This window comes from Castor canadensis, chromosome 14, assembly GCF_047511655.1.
Source record: "Castor canadensis chromosome 14, mCasCan1.hap1v2, whole genome shotgun sequence".
In the NCBI taxonomy this organism is placed as follows: Eukaryota; Metazoa; Chordata; class Mammalia; order Rodentia; family Castoridae; genus Castor; species Castor canadensis.
The window spans coordinates 15,374,674-15,382,349 of record NC_133399.1 but is presented as its reverse complement, the minus strand read 5'-3'; the positions used below and the strand labels follow the sequence as shown (position 1 = coordinate 15,382,349).

At 42.0% G+C, this 7,676-nt stretch overlaps 1 pseudogene; it reads right to left on the bottom strand.

Annotated features, from left to right (window-relative positions):
• Positions 1-4,711: 4,711 nt before the first annotated feature.
• On the bottom strand, positions 4,712-6,594 carry LOC109678957 (eIF5-mimic protein 2 pseudogene; annotated as a pseudogene).
• Positions 6,595-7,676: the final 1,082 nt, after the last annotated feature.

The following is a 7,676-nucleotide window of genomic DNA, read 5'->3' as shown; positions in this document are numbered from 1 at the left end:
AGCAAGTGCAAACAAACACTCTTCCCCTTAGACTTACATGAGTCCTCCCAGTTTTCTTTTTAAACAAACAAAAAAATTAGGCCAACTTTCCTTAAGTTTCTCTGCTTCCTCCAGACCTGGGCTTCTCATCCACCCTTGTCCTGAGACCCGCACATTATTTCTCCAGTACCTTTGAGGCAGGTAAGACTTAGGGAAAGTTTGGGACTCTTAAAATTTCGGGTTGAACATTCTCCCTTTGAGCCTTCTTTTCAATTCCAAACGTATGTAGTTGTTTCACACCCTAGCTCAGGGACAACTCAAACCATCCCAACCTGGCCCAGGGACCACCTATGTCCCTCTCCACTCATTGATTATTGGTGGTTAGATTACCAGTTTCTTCCCTTCCCATTAAAATCAATGGAAGAGAGAAGCACTCTCAATCTCTGCTTCAAGCTGGGGTTCACAATGCCCCCTTTTGTTATTCCTTTCCTGAACTTCTAATAAACTCCATTGCATGTAACCTGCCATGGATTCTTCCACATGGAACACAAAGACTTTGGAAATCTGATTAGAGACTGCATCACTGCCATTAACACCACCACCCTAAGGACAGGCTAACTTCAGAGGACCACGTTCCCTGGTCCAGGAATTGATGCTTGCCCCACACACCACCACCTTCTTTTAACCCTGTTTCCTCCTCCCTAGAAAGAATGGCCCTTTCAGCCTCACCATAGAGGAGCTAAGGGACCTAACATTTGGGCTCTTCACAGGACAGGATTTTAGGCAAGATGGGCTCAGTAGAAGCAGCTGCCACCCACACTACCGCCAGTGACAAGCAGGCTTAGCTGAAGCAGCTTCAACAGGCAAAACGACGAAAAACATCCAAGAGAGACAAACACCAGTGGCCTGGAGTCTACACTGTTCCCGCCCTGCTTTTAACCTCACTCTAATACATCGCGTCACTCAGTATTGTCCATCTCCTGCTTTTTTTGGTTTTTGGCCCAGTTCTGCATAAATTCTGCAAAAAGTCTGTACAGAGGTGAGGCACAGACTTCATTACCATGTAACTAAAGTTGTGACTTTACAGAGGAAATGCCTCACAAACTGCCACCGTGGTCCCGAACGGACGTTGTAAGGCACTGCCCTTCCTAGCTCTGCCTTGCTTTTAATGATGGTTGTTGATGAAATCCCAGTGTCCCCACCCCAAGTCCTTTTTCCTGCGAGACAAGAACCGTTGCTCCCAGACTCTGACCAGCCCTGGGCTACAACACAGCTGCAGCCACACCCCATGCAAAAACTCCTGTCTCCCCATCAGCTTTTCCCTTGTAAAACCACGTCTGGTAACAGTGGAATTCGGTAACCGAGACGTCACAGAGGGTGGCGGTGTCCCCTCCCCTCCACCACCAGCCACCTTGCACGGGACCGCCCTTTGCAGGGCGTCGGCGATGTCGGAGGACTTGGGAGGGGGGGTGCGTGGCCAGCGCCCAGAAGCACGGCCTGGGGACAGGTACTGGAGCTCCACGATCCCTCCCCGACCCTGAAGACTCCGGAAAACCGGGAGCCACCAAGGAGACACGGGGACCCCACCCCACGGCGCGCCCCCGCGGCCGCCGTCACCGCGCCCTTGGGGACACGCGGGGCCAAGCGGAGCCAGCAGCAGACGCTGACCGCACACCAGGGTGGAGCGGCAGGCCACGCCCTCCACCGCCCCTTCCGGCTGCTTTCCCGCCGCTGCTCCGCGACTCGGCCGAAATCTCACCATTTCACGGCGATCCCGTGTCCTCCCAAGGCTCCGGCAGTGGCGGGAACACAGAGCCGCAGAGGCTGGGACACCTGTGGCGTCTCCCAGCTCAGCCGCCGGCGTCGAATACGCCCCGACCTCAGAGGCAGATGGCGTCGTGCGCAGGCTGCCTCCTAAGATCCGCGCTCTTCATTGGACACATTCCTGCCGCTGCACGACCCGGCTCCTGATTGGCTACTAGCCCCGGCCCCGCCCCCTCAGGCTTGAGTGACAGGAAACCGCATTGCTACCAGGTTCTGCAAACCCGAAGTACCATTCCCTTCAGCGGTTCCCCAGTCTAGGGTTCTTCCCCTTGGGCGAATCTGCCCCAGTCTTTGCACTGACTGTGTTGAGCCAAACTGGCCTGCGCTTTCCAGACCAGACACCTGCTTCTTACACCCTCGTGAGCATCTTATGCTGTGCTTAGAAATCACTGCTTTTATCAAGTTTCTGGTGCTGGAGGAATTGTTCACATGGTAAAGTGCCTGTCTTGAAAAAAGAAACACGTTTGTGCCACAAATAAACTGGCATAGCCATGGAAGAATTTACATGTTTTCCTCCTCCTGCTAGTCAGACCTGTATTACCAGCTATACCTCTTGCTCCAAGGTGTTTCCTTTATTCCCTCTTTTTAAATTTGCCTATGTATATGTAGATAGATAGATGTGTAGATAGATAGACAGACAGGTAGATACCTGTGGTTTTCCGCTTGAGTGTAGACATGTATTAGTGTACATCACTTCTTCATGGAGGTTTCATTGCGCTTTTATCATAGAACACATAATGCACTTTCATCACTTTCACCCCCTCTAGTACGCATCCTTACCATCCTTTCCCTTCCTCCCTGCATTTTAGAATTAATGTGTTTCATTGTGCTGTTTTCATGGATGCTTATGCACTGGTTCATATTCACCCTCTCACCAAATTCCGGCTTCCCAATGGTTTCCATCCTAAACAGCCCCCCTTGTAATTCATGTAAAAATTTTAGATAGTACGTATGATATAAAACGTGAGCCCGTCACCGGTGGCTCATGTCTGTAATCCTAGCTACTCAGGAGGAAGAGATCAGGAGGATTGAAGTGGGACGCCAACCTGGGCAAATGGTTCCGAGACCCTCTAAGAAACCCATCACAAAAGGCTGGTGAAGTGACTCAAGGTGTAGCCCCTAATCCAAATCTCAGTACCGAAAAGAAAATATGCGACTTATGTCTCTGAGTCTGGCTTATTTTGCTTAACATGGTGAACTCCAGCTACATCCATTTTTCATGAAAGTTTCGTAATTGCATTCTTCTTATTGGATAAATAATATTACATTTTATTATATATATGTAAGCATACCTGCTGTTTTTGTTACTGTGGCTGTATATTATAAATTCAAAGTCAGGTATTGTGATACCTACATCATTTTTTTAGCAGCATTGCTTTTTTTGTTCAGGATTGTTTTCTCAATTTGGGGCTTTTTGTGCTTCCATACGAATCTGGATTTTTTTTTTCTATTCCTGTAAGGAGTGTCATTGGGATTTCAATAGAGTTGCATGGAAACTGTAAATCCCTTTCAGTAATATAGCAATTCTCACAGTACAAATTTTACCCTACATGAACTTGGGGTGGGGAATCTTATCACTTTACTTTGTATTTTAAAATTTCTTCTTTTGTAGATAGTGGGGTTTGTACTCAGGGCCTCATGGTTTCTTGGAGTGCTTTAAATATTTGAGCATATCTGTAAACCCTTCCATGTGTGCTCTTTCTCCTGGTATAAGTTTTGGTAGATGGCTTCTTTCCTTTAATTCATTCATTTTGTCCACATCATCAAATTTATGGGCATGGAATTATTCATGATTTCCCTTTAGGGTCCTTTTCAAGTCTATACTATTATTACTAGCAGCTTTCCTTTCATGAGCACTATTAGTAATTTGTGTGTTCTGTTCTTTTTTATTTTTTTAATTTAAGGATGGACTTTTATTTTAAAAAAAAGTCTTTTGAGGACTACAAATTACAAAGTAAAAGCAAATCATTACATAGAAATCTAATGAATTCATTTTGCCTGTGCATGAAAACCATCAAAATCATTCATTTAACAAATTCACCCCACTCACAATGTTATCAGTTATAATGCTCTTAAGGTTACTATACCTTTATTTCAAATTATATTACATGTCTTTCCCTCAAGAAGAACTTTCAAACACCAAATTCTTAGCTACTAAGAATAGTACCTTCACAAGGGGGAATTTCCACTTGGTCTCTGGTGGCATTATTTGAGACTATTTTCTCTCACCAATTAGAATACTCACTTTTAACATGACTTTCTACCCCAAAATTTGGCTACACTTTCCTCCCTACTGACTACATACACAGATGGATAGCAACAAGAAAAGAGAAAATTAAAGGCAGCCATTACAGTAAGTGGACTGATAATTTATAATATTTGGCTCATGGCAATTAAAAACTGGAAATTCAGTTTGTAGCCAGATGCTTGAGTCATTACTGAATGTTAACAGAATGAAGGCAGTCCAGTACAACCAAGTGGGAATACATAGTTACATCGCACTTCATTCTTTACAACAAATACTCTAAGCCATTAGGAAATGTAAGTCATATTTGCCTTTTTACTGAAGTTAGTACATCAGTCATTTCCTTTAGTCATACTCCTTTAGAAGTCCTTTCTTAACAATCTAAGTGTATGCTAAGCATAAAATATTTTAATTAAAATTTTTTTAACTGATAAGACTTTTCTCAGGTGTATTTGAAAATGCTTGTATGAAAAGAATACCCATTTGTTTTGCCTATGGTAAGAGTCAACTGAATGCAGAAGTTTCTCAATGGGAAAAAGCTCAACTTCCTTCTTCCCAGTACCTCTGGCACATTTGATTTCTCAAGCTTCAGTTTGTCTCTTTCCTTCACTAAGGATAACAAACCAGAGACCAAACAACTGAACTTAAGGACATTCAGGGTTAAAACTTAAGGACAGCTGGGATTAAAAATATAAGAAAATGTTAACACGTAAGCAATGGTCCAAATACTCAGAATATATGCTAATGAATTCAATTATTGTAGAGGAGATTTTCATTGATGAACAGGGCTCTGGGCATACCAAACCATCACACAAATCATGGCTTTTTGAGACTTTGGATACTTTACAGTTTAATTTGCAAAACAGAAAGTTTATAACAAATCATTTTTAACCAAATCATATCTTGAAAATTATTTATATAGAAAACCCAGGGAATAAAGTGAACTGTTCATTGTGGAAGGCCTTAAATTACCTTTTTACAATAGAAAATACAGGAGGTAGAAGGTAACTGAAAAAACTAATGCAACATTAGATTCAAATCTATAGCTCCTGTAGCTACTCAAAACATGGTTTTAGAAACGAAACCCAACATTTCCAATAACCATAGAAACAGTTAAAATAAAATTTGCCATGAAAGCCCTTATATCATGCTTGATACAGGGAGGTAGGAAGATGTAAGAACCAGGACACATGATACATGACATTTTATCTACAACTCCTGTTTGCTTTACTGAGGATGTGGTTTCAAAATTTAGTCACCGTCTTTGGCTTCAGACTCAGATTCTTCTTCAGCATTTTTGAGCCATTCTACAAATTTTTTCATTTGCTCAAGGAAGACACTTTTCCCCTTTGCAACATGTGCATCTTTGTACCACTTCAGAATGGGCTCTTCACTCAGGACTTCAGCTTTATAAAAAAGCACCACTATTTTCTGGAAGGCTTTCATGAAATGAATGTTGTCATAGCAATACTCCTGAATCTTCAATAACAGAGTCAGCTCAGATGGACCTTGAGTAGTAAAGGCAGCAAGTAGAGGGCTGTATTGCTTCAAGTGCTTAATGGCTTGCTCTGCTACAGGCTCCTCTTTTTTGTTCCACTCATCACACTCGACCACACTATCCCAATAACAACAGACTCTGGGATGTTATTTTTTTCATCTCCTCCTTGACATATAAAATTATATCCTTAAATAGATCACCATGGGACATCTGTTCTTGAAGTTCTTTCTGGAGCTCCTTACCAGCTCCTATGGTCTGCTGATTCCAAACATACTCTGAAAATTCTTTCAAGCCTGCCTCAGTAAAGTATTTTGTGAAATGTTCAATGCTTTGCTTATTGGCAGGAAAAAGTTCCATCAGTCGGTTATCCGTGCTGACTTTCCGAAGACTTGCAGCTACTGCATTGATGTCTTTTTCATTTATCCATGATTTAAAGAGCTTTACAGCAAAAGCTGCTGAAACCCTTTCTTTAACCAAATTCTCATTCATTACAAAGGCTATTAAGAATGGATGCATTAAGTGTTCCATTAGCCAGAAGAACACCCATCAACATAGCCAGCTTGTGCCTCTCTGACTCTGAGAAACCCTTTAAGAACAGCAATAGCTTTTTTACTTCATCTTCAAAACCTTTCTCCAAGTATTTGTAGCGCCTGATTAACTTGTTAAAAACCTGAGCAAATGCTTGCATGGTCTCTAGGTCTTCTTGTGCTGCAAACACACAGACATCTGTATGCATCATGTCATCTGCCAGTGTACCACCTGGAGCCAGCATTCCACCGGCCGCCAGAATGTCAAAGAGTGTTTCTGCATAGCGGTGGTAGCCAAGTTTTGCTCCAGAAGCATCAAGAAACTTAACTACTGCTTCCAAATCAGTACCAGTTTCAGTTAAGCCTTGAATAATACAGTCTTGAAATTGAGTAGGGTCCAACCTCTCCTTTTCATCTCTTTTTCTGGTTTTAAAATGCTGGCCTGATAGCGTTGGCTTTTGCTGCTTTTGATTATTCATAAAAGACACCCAAATTTAAGGCAAAGAGAAAAGAGCCAGAAATCCCCACGAGGCGGTGTCTCTTCTGCTCTGTTCTTTTTGAGTTATCTTGCCTAATCAGTTGATATTTCTAGAAAACCAGCTTTTGGTTTTATTGATTTCCTGTCTGTAATGTTATTGATATCTTTCCTAGTCATTATTTATTTATTTACTTTGCAGTACAGGGGTTTGAACTAAGGGCCTACACCTCGAGCCACTCCACCAGCCCCTTTTTCTGTGATGGGTTTTTTTCGAGATGGAGACTTGTGAGTTATTTACATGGGCTGGCTTCAAACCATGATCCTCCAGATCGCTGCCTTCTTAGTAGCAATGATTACATACATGAGCATCAGTGCCCAGCCTAATCATTATTTCTGAGTACTTGATTTACCATTGTCTCCATCTTCTTTCACAGTTTCTCTTTAAGTAGAAGTTTACATTGTTACATTTAGTTCTTTCTTTTCTTCTAGTATATTCATTTCTTGGATTAGATTTCTCCATAACACTGTGTTCTCTGAATACTAGGAACTTTGATTCAAATACAATAAATTTTGGCAGGGGGCAGAGAGAAATGACCCAAACATTGAAATTTAATTAATTTTTAACTATATAAAAACAAATCAAATACAATAAATTTTGACTCTGAGTACTATAAGTTTTGAACTCAGGACTCAATGCTTGATTAGGCAGGAACTCTTCAACTTCAGCCACTCTGCCACCACTTTTGGTGTTGGGTATTTTTGAGAGAAGGATTCCTGAACTATTTGCCCGGGGCTGGTCCTAATGTCTGCCTCCTGAGTATATAGAATTACAGGTATGGCCACTGGCGAACCACTTTTTTCTTTTTTTTAGGTACCGGTGTTTGAGCCGAGGGCTTCGTGGTTGCTGAGCAGGTGACTACCATTTGAACCAGGATTCCAGTCCCTCCATTGCTGGTTATGAAATAATTGCTGTCTAATATTTACTGTGAGAACATGTTTGGATTTCTGGAGGTGAAAATTTCAAATTATGGTGTCCTCTGAATCTAGATCTCCTTTAGTTTTTACCTCTCTTTAGACATAAGCAGTTAATCAGGTACAGTTCAAGTTTTCATTTCCTTCTTGTCC